This window comes from Xiphias gladius, chromosome 3 (assembly GCF_016859285.1).
Source record: "Xiphias gladius isolate SHS-SW01 ecotype Sanya breed wild chromosome 3, ASM1685928v1, whole genome shotgun sequence".
NCBI classification, from domain to species: domain Eukaryota; kingdom Metazoa; phylum Chordata; class Actinopteri; order Istiophoriformes; family Xiphiidae; genus Xiphias; species Xiphias gladius.
Window position 1 is genome coordinate 18,098,151 of NC_053402.1, and position 16,650 is coordinate 18,114,800.

At 40.1% G+C, this 16,650-nt stretch overlaps 1 long non-coding RNA gene across 1 annotated transcript; it reads left to right on the plus strand.

The window, feature by feature from the left end:
- Window positions 1–7,326: 7,326 nt before the first annotated feature.
- Window positions 7,327–16,401, plus strand: LOC120788097. The gene is made up of 3 exons (XR_005707189.1): window positions 7,327–7,465; window positions 14,975–15,118; window positions 15,222–16,401. It is a non-coding gene; the product is annotated as an uncharacterized LOC120788097 (long non-coding RNA).
- The last annotated feature ends 249 nt before the right edge of the window (window positions 16,402–16,650 follow it).

Genomic DNA, 16,650 nt, shown 5'->3' on the forward strand with positions numbered 1-16,650 from the left:
ATCTGGAGGTGTTTAGTGGTGGAGGTTTAGGACACAGGTACCGGAAAGATAGATCGGAGGAGAAAATATTTGTGCATTAGCACGGCATCAGAAAATATTGGCGAGGTGCTTTTGAGCAAGGCATCATTCCCCAAACTGGAACCAGAAGGGGCCAGAGTGTGGTCGTATTGGACAAATATAACCAACTTTATCTACTTGAATGTGGAGCAGAGTGTTAACTAGTGCCAACCCACAAATAGCGGGGCCTACTACTCTAACGTAACGTGTGTGAAGGATTAAAACTATGTACTCTACACTCATCACATGCAAGTTCAAGAAAACATTAATATAGTGTTTGGTTTAACAGAGTATTTCCTGCTGCAGTAGAGTTAGGGATATTAAAGTAAGCAGGCTAAATTAATTCCAGTTCATTGATTAATTAATTGATGTCTGTAATCAATTCATTGTCATTTTTATTTTACAGCATAGAGTTACAAAGGGGCCTAAATAAATTTTTGTCTCATACGTTTCGATGACAGCACAAAACAGGGGGAAAAAATCCCAATAAATCTGACATTTTCAACAATGATATCAGACACTTTCATATGTGATCCTTACTCTGATATCTGATTTGTGGCAATGGTACCTCAGACTGAACAGATGCGTCGTAATTCATGCTTCTGTCCTCGCTAACAGCGGCCGTTACTTGTCTTCGGCACCCTTGAATTCTGCATGATTTTCTCTTTTTCGTGAATCCATCCATGTAACCGCCCCACTACCCCAGACTCCAGTCTCACGTCCAAGTGTCCATCTGCACAGGAGTGTGCACACAAACAATTACACCATGAACAGTGACATTTGTCAAAATTTACACATTAGTCACATTAGTCAAAGCTGCTGGACTCACTCAAGTGGAAAAAAGAGAAGGTTGTCTCTCTAACATTTGTCTCTTTGTTTAAAGATATAGCTGCATTTTCTGTTATTCTTTAACCTTTGTACAAAAAAATGGATATGAAATGAAGGGCAGATAAATAGCCACTATAGTTAATATTGGATTCAGCCTTGTAGTTGATCCATGTGTGGAGAACAACACATTTATAACAGTTTGTGAAGCAGTGACACAAGTTTGATCACACCTTAGCAGCAGATGTCATTACAGTAGACTATGTCAGTAATGGAAGAGAAAACACACTCCTCCCATTGTATACAAGCAGGCTATTTAAGGGGAAAGCTAAACAGAGCGGTTTCAGATGTGGTGTGTTTGCCAGTTAATGGGCGTGAATGACAAATCTTGAAAGTGTTTCTATGGAAGATGGTGAAAGAAAAACTCCCATCCAGGCGAGCACGATACTTTTGGTCCGAGACATCACGAGGATATTACCGAGTCTACACGTATAACAGACAGAATGCTTTTGATCACATTGTAACAATCACCCCAGCTGAATGTCATCCACTGCAGTTTGAAGAACGTGATGAGGGTCTGACATATAGACAACAGACACTCGGCTTTGGAGACTTTGACAGAAAGACAGTTTGACCATTTGAAATGATCTGATTGTTCTTACATCAGCTCTGTTAGCAGAGACTTCTAATGGTGCTGCAGAGGACTTTAGGCTATCAGCTTTGGTTTAATATCTTTGTATTCGACCACAGAGGTCTGCTTTTGTCAGAGGTACCATGTCAAACTTTCAAACTCTTGAGCTTTTCACATGAGCAGTCACATAAAAAATAAAAGAATATTCATCTTGTAAATCTGCTCATATTTTTTATGTTGACAGCGTAAAGTTAAAGTGCTAATTTGATTTGTCCTACTCTGTTTTACTTTAGAACAGCAAAATGTAGACTAAACTCAGTAGTGTATCATGGTCTATCCTTCCTGTACAGTTAGCTGAGGCAGTAAAGAAGGTTTAACAAAGGCAAGCAAAACATCACCATTAAAAACAAATATTATTTAATGAACAATGCAGTTTTCCTTGAAAAAATGGTCTCATTTTCTAATGATTTCGCTCAGGCTTTGCAAAAAACTGATTCATTCTTTGAACCGTGTTTAAGATTTTGCCCAAGGGTCTAGAAATGACTTTAATCCTTTTCCTTTAGTCTCTTTGAAAAGCAAAACAAAGGGACTTATTTGCAGCCTTTGAGATGTGATCCTCCTAATCAACCACAGAGTCCAGTAAATATCCTGGCCTTTTGATAGCATCCGCAGATGTCTTTCCTCAGTAGAAAACGATAAAGTGCTCCAGTTGTTTGATCAAAATGATTGGTCCAAACACATGCACACTCACAATTACTTCAGTCAGGGTTAACATCATAGTAACAGAGAGAACAGGGAAATTTCTGAGAGCTTGTTCCCTTCAAACGTTCTGCACTCTCTGCACTCCATTTGTTTTAGTGACGTCCAAGAACCAGAATTTCTACACTCTGCTGGAAATGATCGGATTAGCCATACTCACTTTATCTTTGGTCTGCCCAAATTTCAGTGTAATTATTCAGACTGAAAAGACAAACCAGGAAAATAAAACCCACATGCCGCCGCCGCCGCTGAAGGCGTCCCTTATCACCCCATTCAAACCAGCTCAAGCCGCAGAACCGGGACTTCTGCTGAGCGTCACCCTGAATGAAAGAGAAAAGGTTTTTAGCCATCCTCACAATTAGAAGGAAACACTGAGCCGAAGCTCGATTGCCTGAAGTTATTAGCTCACGGTAATTACGTTTGCATTATTCTCCCCCAACATCAAAATTATTTTTTGCAGATCTCTGTCATCGTGGGCTGGGCGTTCGCTGGTCTGACCTGAGGAGATACCCACGAGCAGACACAGAACCGGGAGGAGGGGAGGGGATGACATAGAGACACATAGACTGTCCTCAGCAGAGAAAACCTCATCGATGACTTCAGAGGTCTCTCGGTGTCTCAGTGGGATTTTGATTGCAAGGGTTTAGATTTAAGTGGTTGAACCACTATGAGAGTAATTCAGTAAAAGAATAGAAATGTGTTTCTGGTGACTCTTACTCTTACTAACTATATATATTTTAAAATGTATTATTTTAGACTTTACATAATCATCGGTTATCCCTATCTGTGACTTGAGTGCTTTGCATGTCATTCCAACTGGAAACGTGAGAGACAGCTGATGTAGCTACCACCCCTCATCTCCTAAATGTGAGACAAGCACAGCACTGAGAGTATGTCCTCATCAAGCCAGCCAAATCAGTTTCAGACTTCCATCCAGGTTTTTTCTCTCCCCAGATCAGAGCCTTTCCAGAGCGCATAAATCTGAAAAACTCCACCTTGGTTTTTCGGTGTGTCCGAGATAAATGGGGTTTTTCCCAAAACGATGACCTAAGGCAGACCAGTGCTGGTCGGGGGCTGCGTGGCAGTAAAGTACAGACAAGCCTTAGTCGCCTCTAACTTTCACTGTGATTGTTCAATTTAAACGCCAGTATAGCCGAACAAACAACAGAACTGTAGTCATTAACCTGTAAATGCTGATTGTGTCAGACAGTATCACCATAATAAAATAAGCAGAATAACTGGGTGCTGGCGAACATGTAGGGTTTATAAGCAGCGACTAGATCCCTATTTCATGCTTGTTCAGTTCAAAACTGAAAAATATGTTAATAGGAAGAACTATATCGTGAATTTGGCTGCATTACAATACAGTATAACAGGCTGTCAATCGGTAGACTAACCGGCTTTGTGTGTAGCCTAGGTTGGGATTGTGTGGCAACAAAGTTAAAAACCTCTTCTAACACTTTCTCTAACATTTATCTAACATTTTCTGTAATTACACATTTTATCATGAAATAGCGATATTATCAGCTTGGCTGTCTGTCACGCTCCTTATGTGTCATACTCTGTTTTTAAATTTAGACTTAATGTAGACGGAGCCTGAGAGTGCAGGAACTGTCAATTACCCAGCAGGTATTGAAATAATATGAATGGAAAGGAACGTGTGAAGGTGGATTCTAGATACTAGGATAACTGGCCTCCACTTTCTGAGTGAGTCAGCCCAACAGCAAACGTCAGAAAGATAGATTATTCCCGCTGTGATTAAAAGTCATGCATAAAAACAAATATCACCAACCACGCAGAAAAAACGCTGGATCCGTAACATCTGTGTTGAGAAGCAGTTTTTGCACTCGTTTCTTTTAAAGAGGTTGGTTCTCTTTATAATCTGTCCTCTTCTCTCTACGTAAACATTGATGTTGGCAGACAGAAAAACACAATAAAATAAAAATAAAAATATGTATTTTATCACAGCCTCCGTGCACCAAAAATGTTCAATAATTCAGGGCATCACTCTTGCAACTGCAAAACCTTGTTCAGACAGCGACAATTGTATAAAATGCATATGTTTCACACAAAACAAACAAGCCCAGCGCAGGGACAGATGTACAGTAAAATGCACTGGAGCCGCCATGGGACTGTACAGGCTCCGCTTGTGCTGTCGGAGCAGCGGTGAGCTGGCTGAGGAGCGAGCTAAAATAAACACGGTCTTCTCACAACTCTGGTAAAAGCTCATAGCCCTTTATTAATTCAGCGGCTTTTACTGCGTTTTTGGATGAGTCTAGGTTTGCGCTGCCAGTGCGACTCAGAGAATAAATAAATTAAAGGCAGGTGCAACTGAAGCCCTAGACACTGATGACTGCAACAATGCAACCTCAAACCCCCTTCACCTCCTTCCCTTTCACCTCCTTAACGGTGAATCTAACCCTTTTTTTTTTATGGACCTGTATAATTGCAGATATGTTTTCCTTTGATCACGAATACTGAAAAAAAAGCCGTTAGACCCAACTATCTCTACATGGTTGGCCGCAGCTACATGTCAGATACATCATGGTTCTGATTTTTAAAGTAGAAAAATGCATAGAGGATGAAAAAAAATAGCAATTTAAAACGGAGTGGGGCACACATTTCATCTAAAGGTCTAATGCATCCTGATTCACCTCTAATAGTTTAGGGTCAGAGTCAGTGTATGAACTCCAGTCATACCCTTTACATTAGCGCAGGGGAAACAAAATTGAACTGTCTGCCATATCCATCACTTGGATCCCATTAACATCAGTACAAGCCTTCAACCCACCTGATGCCCAGTAAGCTACACTCTCCATTCATGTTTTGCTAAAAGCTACAGAGGAAATTCAAGGTGCTGTGACAACATGGCAGCCTTGTGACGGTGTACTCTATATCTACTTAACTCAGAATGAGCTTGTAGGATGGGGTTTAATGAACAAAGACTTACGATGGCCCAGAGGTAGGAAAAAGCAGACATCCGGGGAAACCACTGGTTGCCCATCGCTCATTACCCACCTTAGAGGTGCCCTTAAGCAAGGAACTTAATCCTGCTCAACAGCCAAATCCGAGGCAGTTGTTGTACTGGGAAGCTCCCAGGCATGATAGCGTGGAGCTGTTTGTTTGTGCAGCAGGACATCACAGGGAAAGGGCTGTGGTGCTCAGCAAACCTATAAATGGAGGTAAAATGTGTGGCTGGAATTGAATTTGTAATTTTGTTGTTTTGTGTTATTGTCTCGTCACCCAGAATTGTCTTCTTGCAGCTCAACTTCCAGAATTTTTATTTCTGGAAAAATATTTTCTTTTGAAATGTCAGCGTTTGCATTTATTTTTGATAAATTTATTAGCCTTCAAGACACTTCAAAGCAATGTCAGAGTCTTTTTCATCTGTACTTGGTCTGTTTTTATGTTTTTAAAGCCCCCGTACGGTATGTAGGATATAAACATTTATTGCTCTAGCGCCCCCCCAGTGGTAGTATCATTAAAGATGCTGTGTCAGAATGCAATGGATTGTCTCATTTCTCCACACACAAAAAATCTGATGCCATCACAATGATCCGAAAGATACTATAAATTATATATAATTTCCTGTAAGTTATATTGCCCCCTGTGAGGAAAGTAAATCTGTATGTAAGTTAAAAAAAAATGAGACGATCTGTGAGATTTGCTTGGAAAAACATTTATCTTCCGTTTACAGTGAAGCCCCCATTGGGCTAATCAATGGACTTCTCAAACTGTGTACCACAGTGTGGAGCTCCATACTGTACTTTCAGAATATTTTCATTTTCAGAATAATTTTTGAGGAAATCTTTTTCTTTTGAAAAATATTACATTGTGTGGATTTGTCTTGTAAATTTATGTGTTTCGGAGACACTTCAAAGCCATGTCAGAGTGCGTCATCCCCAATAAACCCTTTAAAGTTCGGTGCTTTCAAAGCCCCTATGTGTAGGATTTGAAAAAAATCTCCCACTCTGACCTTCCCCGCAGTGGCAGCGTCAAAAATACACTCGTCACACAGGCATCTTTCACACAGTTGTTAATTGTCCCATTCCTCGACAGACACAAACCAAATTCCACCAAATTCCATCAAAATGATTTGAAAGATACTATAATCACATAAAAACGTCAAAGGGGTTTAAATGTCAGGGTTGGTTTTTTTTTTCTTTTATGTCATTGTGCTCTCTTCGACAGAAGTACATATTAATCAGAGTATAAAAATTTATCTTTCTTATCCAAATAAGACCATCTGAGATAACATATGAGTTTAAAATCTCCGTAAGGGTAATCATTGTAATTCTCAAAACACTGGAATAAAAGTCCAGAAACAAGAGACATCATCCTTCTAGGCTTGGTGTCAGCATAAGACCATGTTACATTTGACTTACAGACTTGTGACATACACACACACAGCACCAATCATAAGGCATCAGATAATGCCCTGCCATGGCACAGAGCACCCTAACAGATTAGTGAGCTGGTTGTTTTGTTTCCTCTTCCGCTGAAATCCCTTTTGTCATTCACCTCAGCCTCCGCCTCATTCGACCTGCCGTCTCTGGCCCAGAGTGACTTGGCTAAATTAGCCAAATAAAACAGACAGACAGCGTTGGCTTTCCAGACCGATTCCTGTGTGAATAGTCATCGGCTGCCCAGAGCATAGCTGAACTATTGGACTCTTTAATGTCAGTGCGCCCTAGCTACGGTATCTGGTCCATCCAACAGTGGCAAAAACCGCACCAACTGGTCTTCAATACTTATCATATCCTATGATGATTACAACTTGCTCTATTTTCTTTAAAGGTTTGACTGCTTGTTCCTGAGGTAAAAGTATTGAGATTCATCTGATGTGTGACTGTGTTGTTATTCTGGCAATTACCCATTGTTACTGCCCAATAGTTTGCAGCAGCATTTGATAAGAAAGGGCAACAGATAGTGATAACAGGATCAACTCCTAATCTGTTCAAATACTTCTGGCAGAAGTACAAAAGGGTCCGTGGCTCTTTAACAGTTCATTTGATATGGTTGAAAATCCCCTCCAGCGCTCAGAGCTGACAACGTGAACTCTTAACATCGCAGTCATTGTCTCATTTCACAGTCAAAGTACGAGGAGAATGAGGCCAAAGAGGCCTCGTGATGCAACACAGGCTGAATACTCACAGAACTCTGTTTGGTAGTTGTTCAACCGCAGTGCTGAAGGTAAACCCGACCTTAGTCATGTCAAACAGTTAGCTTCTGTCGGTCGCATCTGCAATTGTTCCTACTGTTCCAGGACAACAACAAAAAAATGCTAACATGTATTTATGAGTGGGCTTCATTGTACCAGGTATCTTGGAGGACTGGTTTTTTTTTAGCTCTAAGCTGAGCATGAGGTTTGAGAGGATTCTTGTCTTTTATTGTAAAGACACACAGGTTGTAGAGCTCCGAGTGCCAGTAGCTTTGGCAGCGTGAAACAGCAGAGCTCCTGTTTACAGAACATTTGTTCCTGAATGTGTAGTACTGTCTAACCATGCATGATATTACAACCGAGGGCCAATATTATTTGATATGCATAACATATATTTTGTAAGGAAAAGAATTGGGGCTGCTTTTATCACAATAGAAAATAATTGCTCAAACCATGGACATTCATGTCAAAATTGATTTCATAAGCGATATTTAATTCATCAACCAACAACATTTGCAAACATAACATTTTCAAAACCAAGACAGACTAAAAAGGAGTTTTGAATGTGTACTTAGAAATGTGTAATCACACATTTTTTAACCAGTTATGAGTGTGAATTTGAATTAATTTGCAAAATGGTGCTATAATAAATTATATATTTATTATAGTATTATCAAAGATATCATTTTGATGTTGCAGTTGGTTGAGGAAGAGCTAATTTGACCTAATTTATATCCTGTTAGGAAGTTTTAGAGTCATAACAACATATTTTATGCACTTTTTTGATACATAGTATGGTGTGTATTTTAAAATAAGTAAAGCACCTCAAGTATGTCCTTAAGTACAGTTCTTGAGTAATTGTACTCAGTAACATTCTAAGACTGAAATTCTGTATATCATAATATAAAATTACCTGTTCAATATTGAGACTTTTCTTGCTGGATTTAATTAATTCCCGTGTATTTACTAATAAGATTTCAAATGCACCAGATTTGTGATTTGTTGATTTATTTTCACATGCAATACTTTAGTTACTAAACTGGTTTTCATTGCACAGCAGTTCATCCACTCATCTAGTTAGGTACATAATCAGTGTAATCTGAGGATCAGCGAATATATCAGCTCCTTTTTAATCAGTGACTCTCAGAGAGACAAGAGGAGGATTGACCAGGCCTTCAGAGGTGTCCGGGCAACATGTATAATCTGTGGATCCCCCTCCGTTATCCACAACAATCATAAGACCCTGTTTCCAGCCGCTGCTGCAGTATGTGCACATCTGCGATGCCCCAGGAGACTTTCACAAATGATCCTGCTACGGACCCCTGGGTTACTGCCCTGTTCACCCCTGCACCTCCCTCTTGTTCGTCCACCTCCCCAGGGACAGGTGCCCCTGCGTCCCTGCTCAGTTCATCCGGGCCTGCCAGGAGTCTGCAGGGTTTTGTGGAAAGACATCCGTGTGACCGGCCTTGATGAGCGCATGCTGTGTACATCACTCCTAGCTGTGCCGTCAAGCCCCGATACTCTGTCATCTTCTCATCATTGGGTCTCCTCTGGCCATTTCTCGTGGGACAAAGTCAGCTCGCTTGAAGTACCTGTGCTGATATTTTAGACAGCAGCACATTGTTTGGACTAAGCATGGACACAGTGATGTGAATTGGAGCTGAAAATACTCCTACACTTCAAACTGTCTGTCTTAAACTGCTCAGTTGACCCTCTCGGCTGGGGCTTCTCTCCTGCTTTGATGAAACTTGAGCCACACCATGCTGGTTGGTGTATCTCGCCTTTAGCACCTGGCTGTCACACCAGTGATGTCTCTCAACCCCAGTTCCTTAGAGCTCAGGATGTCCTAGTCTTTGTCTTTGGAGGCACAGAGGGTATAATAGTCAACCAGCAGAAGAGGTCGGAGAGGCTAAGGAAGACAAAATAAACTGACCGACACATGAACTTGTCACAATGGGGCCTGGCCTATCAGTGCTAAGAGCAAGACATCCTATGCTCCATCGGCTGCTCCCACTCGGTCCATGCACCTCGCTGCTTTATTCCTACCATCTTATTGGTGGGTAACTCTTGCACTGCTGCAGGCACTTCCTCTTGGACCAGTTGTCAGTTGTTGTTTTCTTTCCATCCAATGCTGCAGCACAGTTCTGGTTCAACAAATTTAGCCACATGTGTCCAGATTCCTCCCCATGGCTGGACTGTGTGCATTCGAGGCCTTATCTTCCACAGGTAACCACAAGATTAACACAGAATGCAGCTTTGCCTCTGTCTTACCAACATGTTCGGTCTCTGGATTTCCTCACTGCCACCATATATAGGTTTAACACCGAACTAATTATCGTGATGCTACGTCCTTCGGGTTGCAGTCAGAAGATGGATTGGATGATGGATGAAGTCAGTGAAAACACTTCTCATCTTCATCAGCAGAGAGCTTGTTTTGCTGAAGATTATCTTTGCCCTGATGATGTGAATCTTGACGCTTTAGATCACCAGTTTTTTGGGGCAACAATCTCTTTAGATTGGCTTTACAACTCATGTTTTTATATATAAGACAAATATATAATTGAGTTTCATATAGATATTTTCGTTGATTTGTGATTTCTAAACCTGCAGCTGTCCTTTCAATTACGTTTCTAGCATTTGCATGTGTGAAGAAGAAGTGCTAAAGACATGGGATTATTCCCTCAAGCATTTGTACATAAAGTAATCTTTCTTCATCGAGAGAGAGAAAAAAATATCACACACACATAAATAATGCATTATTTTGAGTTGTTGCAGAGCACTCAGCGAGAGGAGAGAAAAGCAAAAGCGACATATAGAAACATTCCAGTTTGTTCCTGTTCTTGCTCACCTCTCACGACATGGAGACTGTTTTCACACATCTGCTGCTGCACAAGAGGCTTCTGTCAGAGTTATGATACCAAACAAGTTCAAGTAAAAACCATTCTGAGATACAGTAGGTTAAATTATGTCCAAATATGCTGCTCAGTATTCATAAACAGACATTCTTCCCATTTCATACCTCATCTTGATGCAGCTTCAAGATCTGAATCAATACGCCATCACAGCCAGCCTGTGACAGTGTGTAAAAAGTACATAAAACAGAAAAATGCCCTCACTTAGCCTTGATAGTTATAGCCTATAGCCTGTTTATAATCCGGGATGGGTTTAGGCATTTTGAACTGGGGGGCCAGACTGGGGCACAGATTCAAAAAAGGGGGACTCGTTTTGGAGATTAGAAAAATGTGCCCTGGTTCTTGGCGATAATAAATTGTACATTATTAAGAGTTATATAGTTTATTCAGTGTGATAAATAAATGCCAAATTAACAACTTTTAATATTCTTATATGAAATAACATCAATAAAAAGCTGCTATTTGTAATTCCGAACAGCCTAAGGCCATGGACAGATTACGACACAACAGGCCCCTGGGCGCAAAAATATAAAAGGCCCCGAACAGGGGTAAGACACCAAAACTGAAAGAGACACAACACGACTAAAAACGATGCAGCCACATTTTTTTAGTCATTTTGTGCCTCTTTGTGGTCACATCTCTATATAATGACAGTAACACTGATGCCATTTTAAAATTGGTTTGTTTACCAAGACAGAACTGATGCGTGCTTGTTTTTATTTACAAATTCTATAGGCTAATAATATTTATGCTGTATTTATAATTAAAGAGATAATACTAGTAGACTACGGAAGCTTTGTAGGGATTAAATTCAGCGTCCTAAACTTCATGTACATCATCCCAACATATAGTATGTCCTGCCTACCAGTTATTAAAACAAAAAACAGTAGATAAAAAGTACGTACAATTATTGAAACAAAAGTTGAGTCTCAGTGTACCTTGTCAGATTGTGTTTTCATCCTGCCTGGTATGCCTGCTGTGTTGTGAGCAGAGCTTTTAAACATTTGTCTAGATTTCTAATCACAGCAGTTTAAGATCAGGACAGCGAGCCGCAGCCACAGTGTTCACAATGGATGCGGCCTCATCCACGTGCTATAAAGCGGATACTCACTCACCGGTTTATTGCAGCATTTGCTGCTTTCTCGAAGGGTGCAACAAATGAAGGAACACTCCGTGTGAGTTAGATTTGCTCAGTGACCCCCTTCATAACACTAATGTTCATTACTAGCTAATGTGAAACTTTGAAGTTCCCCAGATGGTGTTGGTTGTTATTATTCATGCTTGGTGTTCAGGCTTCATGACCTGTAAATAATACTCTAAACTGTGTTGTTTTCAAAGCTGAAAGTACATATGGGAGCTTCTCTTTTGAAATTTCCAAGTGTCATTCACTGGCTCATTGGAGTACATGACCACACTGTTTTAGAATTACATGTGTGGTTTTTTTTTTCTTTTTCCTTTCCTTTCATTTATTTATTTATTCATTTGGCAAATTGTGTGTACTGTTTAACACACCAACTCATTTATTTTAAGGGTGGTGACAATAAGTGAAACGTGTTTAATGATTCCACTCGGGATTATTACAACAGTGTGCAAACAACAGAGTGTCTATACAGTCCATTAATAAACAGACAGATGAAATCAAAGTCAACTAGTAAAGAAGAATGAGGAGGGAAAATATTGTTTTGAAAATTAATTAATCACATTATAAATGCTGATAAGTGGTTTTTGTTATAATAACATCCATCATGGGCTTTGCTTTATTTGCGCGATAGAAATAGGATTTGGGTTGAATGTGAGACCCTCCTGTTTAAAATGCCAGCAAAATTCAAATAGACCAATCCTGTATATTTGGATTATTCTGAAGAGGATAAAGGTTGAGAGTCAGCACTCATTTCTTATCAGGGCTCATTGGTCATGCTATCCACTACCACCTTGGATCTTGTCTGGTCTGTTAAATGGATGACTGATAAATCAGTAATGTTTAGGGTGGCGCATTTAGCTTATCACTCACTGCAAATATGAGCTATGTAAGTGATATTTTTGGATTCCTCTGCACAGTAATTTGGATGAATAAAACAGTCTCTTTAGTATGCAGGTGTAGTTATGGTGGCTATTAGAGTAGCTTTACACCTCAGGAATCAGAAAAAGAGCTCCTGATCCTGACTGATCCTGTGCTCAGGGCAGGCCTCTACAACCAGCACAGCGACTTATTAATTCATAAGATAAATTTATGTAGAGGACAATATTTGAAGACATAAATCCACTTTCAGTGGCTTTAAACGTACAGTATATTCCTCTATTTTAGCTTCAAATTACTATAGTTTTATCTGCCTTTTACTGGCTGTTAGTATTGTTTCACACAACTTCTCAGCTTTACGACTGAAATATATGATGGTACACGATCAGTAAATCTGCTAAGCCTGACATATATAGTCTACAACCAATCAAATTCTTGTTCCAGGGAAAATAATCAACTTCCTTATGATTAAGATGTAGCAAACCTTCCTGCACACTTTCCCAACTACACTACAGTCTCATCTCTCTCAACACGCACATAAAAATATGCACACATAAAACACACACACACACATAGAAGGGAAAATGATCAATAAACATGGAAGTTACAAGGGCTGACATTAACAAAGAAAGCGGCAGATTTAACTCCATTATACGAAAAAATAAGAACATCTGTTATTATATGGGTCAAGTTGACCCACACTTTTTAAAAGCAGGCAAAATAATCTGTACAAATCAGTACAAATCACATTTCTTATGTAACGGGAAATATCAAGAGTGTGTTGTTTTGAGTGTAACTGAATGGTTGACTAAGAGTCTGCAGCAATGATAGTGACTCTGTGAAGTTGTACTTGGAGACAGTGGTGGTTTGAACTATTCTGTCATAAACCAAAGTAAATTTTGACTGGATGATGATGCTAGATGAAATATTGAGGAAAAACCAAAGATATTACAATTCATCCTGTTGGGGATATTAATGTCTGTACCAAATTTCGTTGAAATCCATCCAATAGTTGTCAAGATGTTTGACTAAAAGCCAAAAATGTCAACCTCACGGTGGTGAAACATGAAAAGTAAGGGAATCACCAAAGTCAGAGGGATTCATCCTTTGGGGACCATGAATGTTTTGAGCCAAATTTTATGGCAGTCCAGCTAATAGTTGTAGAGTTATTTCAGTCTGGACCAAAGTAGTCAACCAACAGACCAACTTTCCATCCATAGAACCATGCCTCTAACATGGCTTGAAATGTAAATGATATAGAAGTTGTATGTTATACCGCGCACAAGTATAAAAGAAACAGCTAACAACACCTTTAGCATCTGTCTTTTCTTGCAGAAAGCAAGAAAGGTGTGGGACCACTTATTTTTACCCTGACAGGCCAATCTGAACTAGTCAGCGGAATAAAATCTGTCATAATGACAAAGACACATTTTTATTTTTGTCTCTGTGAAATTGTTTACATATATGAGAGCAAACAAACAAAATGATAAGCACGAGAAACTTTGATCCCCTTATGTCCCACCATGCCAGTAGTACAAATGTTCACAGTGCTAGTAGTTTGTTATCAAGAATGCTAACTGAAGTTTCAAAAAAAGGAAAATCTGTTTTACCTCACCTCAGATCTACTGCATATGGGGTACCTAGGTATGACGTTTCTTCTGTGTCTTGTGCTTGCTGATTGACCCATTAATTAGCCAGGATTTTTTTTTTACAGCAACACGTGTGTTTTTGCGCTCTGTCATGTTCACTAGAATGTGTCTACAGAGTAATAGACTCACAGAGTCACAGAGTAACAGAGTCACAGAATCAAAGTTAAGACAAGATGCACAGAGTAAGAGAGACATAGAGTCATAGAGTCACAGAATAACAGTCACAGAGTAAAACAGTAACAGAGTACGAGAGTAACAAAGTCACAGAGTCATAGAGCTACAGATTAATAGAGTCACAGAGTCACAGAATCACAAGCCCCTTTTATACGGCCCATTCAAGGCAGGAGTGTTGCACCTTCGCCTCGCTCTGTAAAAAAGATACAAACACGGAATCGGGGCGTATAGTTGTTCTGGCGATAAGCAGCAGGGGCGGAAGTCAAAGAGCCGGATTGACGTCGGTGTAAAAGGGAGAGCCGGTATCGCGGGACAAAGGCTGATGTTGTTGTGTTACGCGTCACGCCTCTGATTCTGGCTGGTTAACCGGACAGGACTGATTCCACTGTTAAGAAAAACCACTGTAAAACCACTGTTAAGCCAGACAGACAGGATCATGTTTTCAGAACTATCAATGAGTGACCCAGTTCTGAGAGGGTGTTGTATATTCGGAGCTGCATGTGTTGATTTATGATTAAAATTACAAACAAAATGTCCAGGGTGGCTTCTGGATGCAGGCTGACAAATCTCCTGTGTAAACTGTCTGACAGTCAAAACAACGCTGTAATACTTTCAAAACTATAAAGCCCGTTAAGGCCTGTCTGCTGAACCAAACCAGCGAGTTGGTGAGTTGAATTTGTTCAGTCATTTCATTGTAACACAAATGAATCTGTTTACAGCTCCTAGATTCTTCATTCATTATGCCTGACCATCTGCTACATGAAATATGGTTGATTTCTGTCTCTCCAGGATCAGAATACCAACAGTTAGTGTCCTACTCCCCATTCATCCATCCATCCATCTATTGTCTGTACCTACTGTGTCTTCTGTTCAGGCTAGAGTGCACCCCAGCATTCACTGAGCAAGAGGCAGGGGAACACCCGGGAAGCACAGGTCAGCAGTCTATCACAGACTAACGCACTTTCACACTCATATTCACACATGTGGGGAAGACCGAGGCTGCGGTCAAGCTGACCTGCATGTCTTTGGACTGCAGGAGGAAACCGGAGTACCCAGAGGAGAAGCCTTGTGAAGTCAAGTCGTGTCAAGTTTATTTGTACAGCTAAAGATCACATTAAATGTCTCAGTGGGCTTTACCCAGCCTGAGCTCTCCAGGAAGACGAGGAGAAACTCATTGCAAAGATGAGCGCCGAGGAAAAAAGAAGAAACCTCAGGGGAACCAACTCAGTGAGAGATCCCCCTTCTTCTCACAGCTGGAGGTGCAGTGGGAACTACACATGAGAAAACGGTGCAAAAGAACACAAAGTTGTATATAAATGCAACAAAAGAAAAAGGAAGAATGAGGTACACGCAAGCACCTCTCAGAAAGCTTCAGAGTCGGCTCAAACCCAACATGCAGATCATCCTGTCTGGATGCTCCCTTTGTGCTGCGTGTCTTAGGTGACCACCACCTTACTAGAAATCTAGTGGTAAAAGACTATAATTGCAAAGTTTATCGACCCCCACTGTGGTGACTGAATTTTCATCCGTGTAATTAGGCCCATATTCAAAGTTGATTTATGAGGCTCTTGTTCACCGGGAGTCAGTTTTTCGGAGAATCTTGTAGTCATCTGGCTGCATTATAAAAATAAAAAAAAAAACTGATCTGAAAAATTAATTAAAATCTGTGGTCTGTGTGATAAAGGGTTTAATGTATTTGCCATAAAGGTCAGGATCACAGCGGTTTATATTTGTGGCATTCAATTTAAAATACAGTAAACTGATCCTACATGTTTTTGTTTTTAATCAGAGTTCACGATTGTATTCCAGACTGAGCATACATCCTAATGCAACGGTAAATTTTCACCGACTGATCTGCTTTTGAACTGTGTGGAATAAGTTAGAGAGGTCGTCTGGACATCTGCTGGGTGCAAAGGGACAAATAATAGAGAATATTTGTGAGATTCCATTTCTATTTTTATAAATAGTTTTTTCATTGATATGTATTTGAGATCTAAATCCGCCTTTTAATGACTCTCGTTGCCGCCTATTGTCTTTTTAACTATGGCACCCACCTGGTTGATAGTGTTTGTTGTGCCTTTTATAGCTTTTGTGACCCATTCATTCAAAGTTTGTGCAGGACTCCTTGAAATTACCCTTGTATGTTTCATTTTCCTTGTAACAAGGACAACCTGGCACGTATGAATGTGAATAGATGACAATGATGTCGCTGGTCATTTTGCTATATACACCGTGTGTGCCTCATTTGCTTCCCCTGGATATTTACCAGAGGAGGCTCCTTAGTTAGCCTAAACATGCCATGCAATAGAATCCACAAGATTTTAGTGTTTATGAACTTTGACAACATTTTTGTTTTTTTTACTCAACATAAAATACACTAGGTATACATAGAGTCTGGTTACTTATAATTGTCCTACCTTAGATTTGTTACATATTAATGGATGTTGCTACATCAGATAACGGAA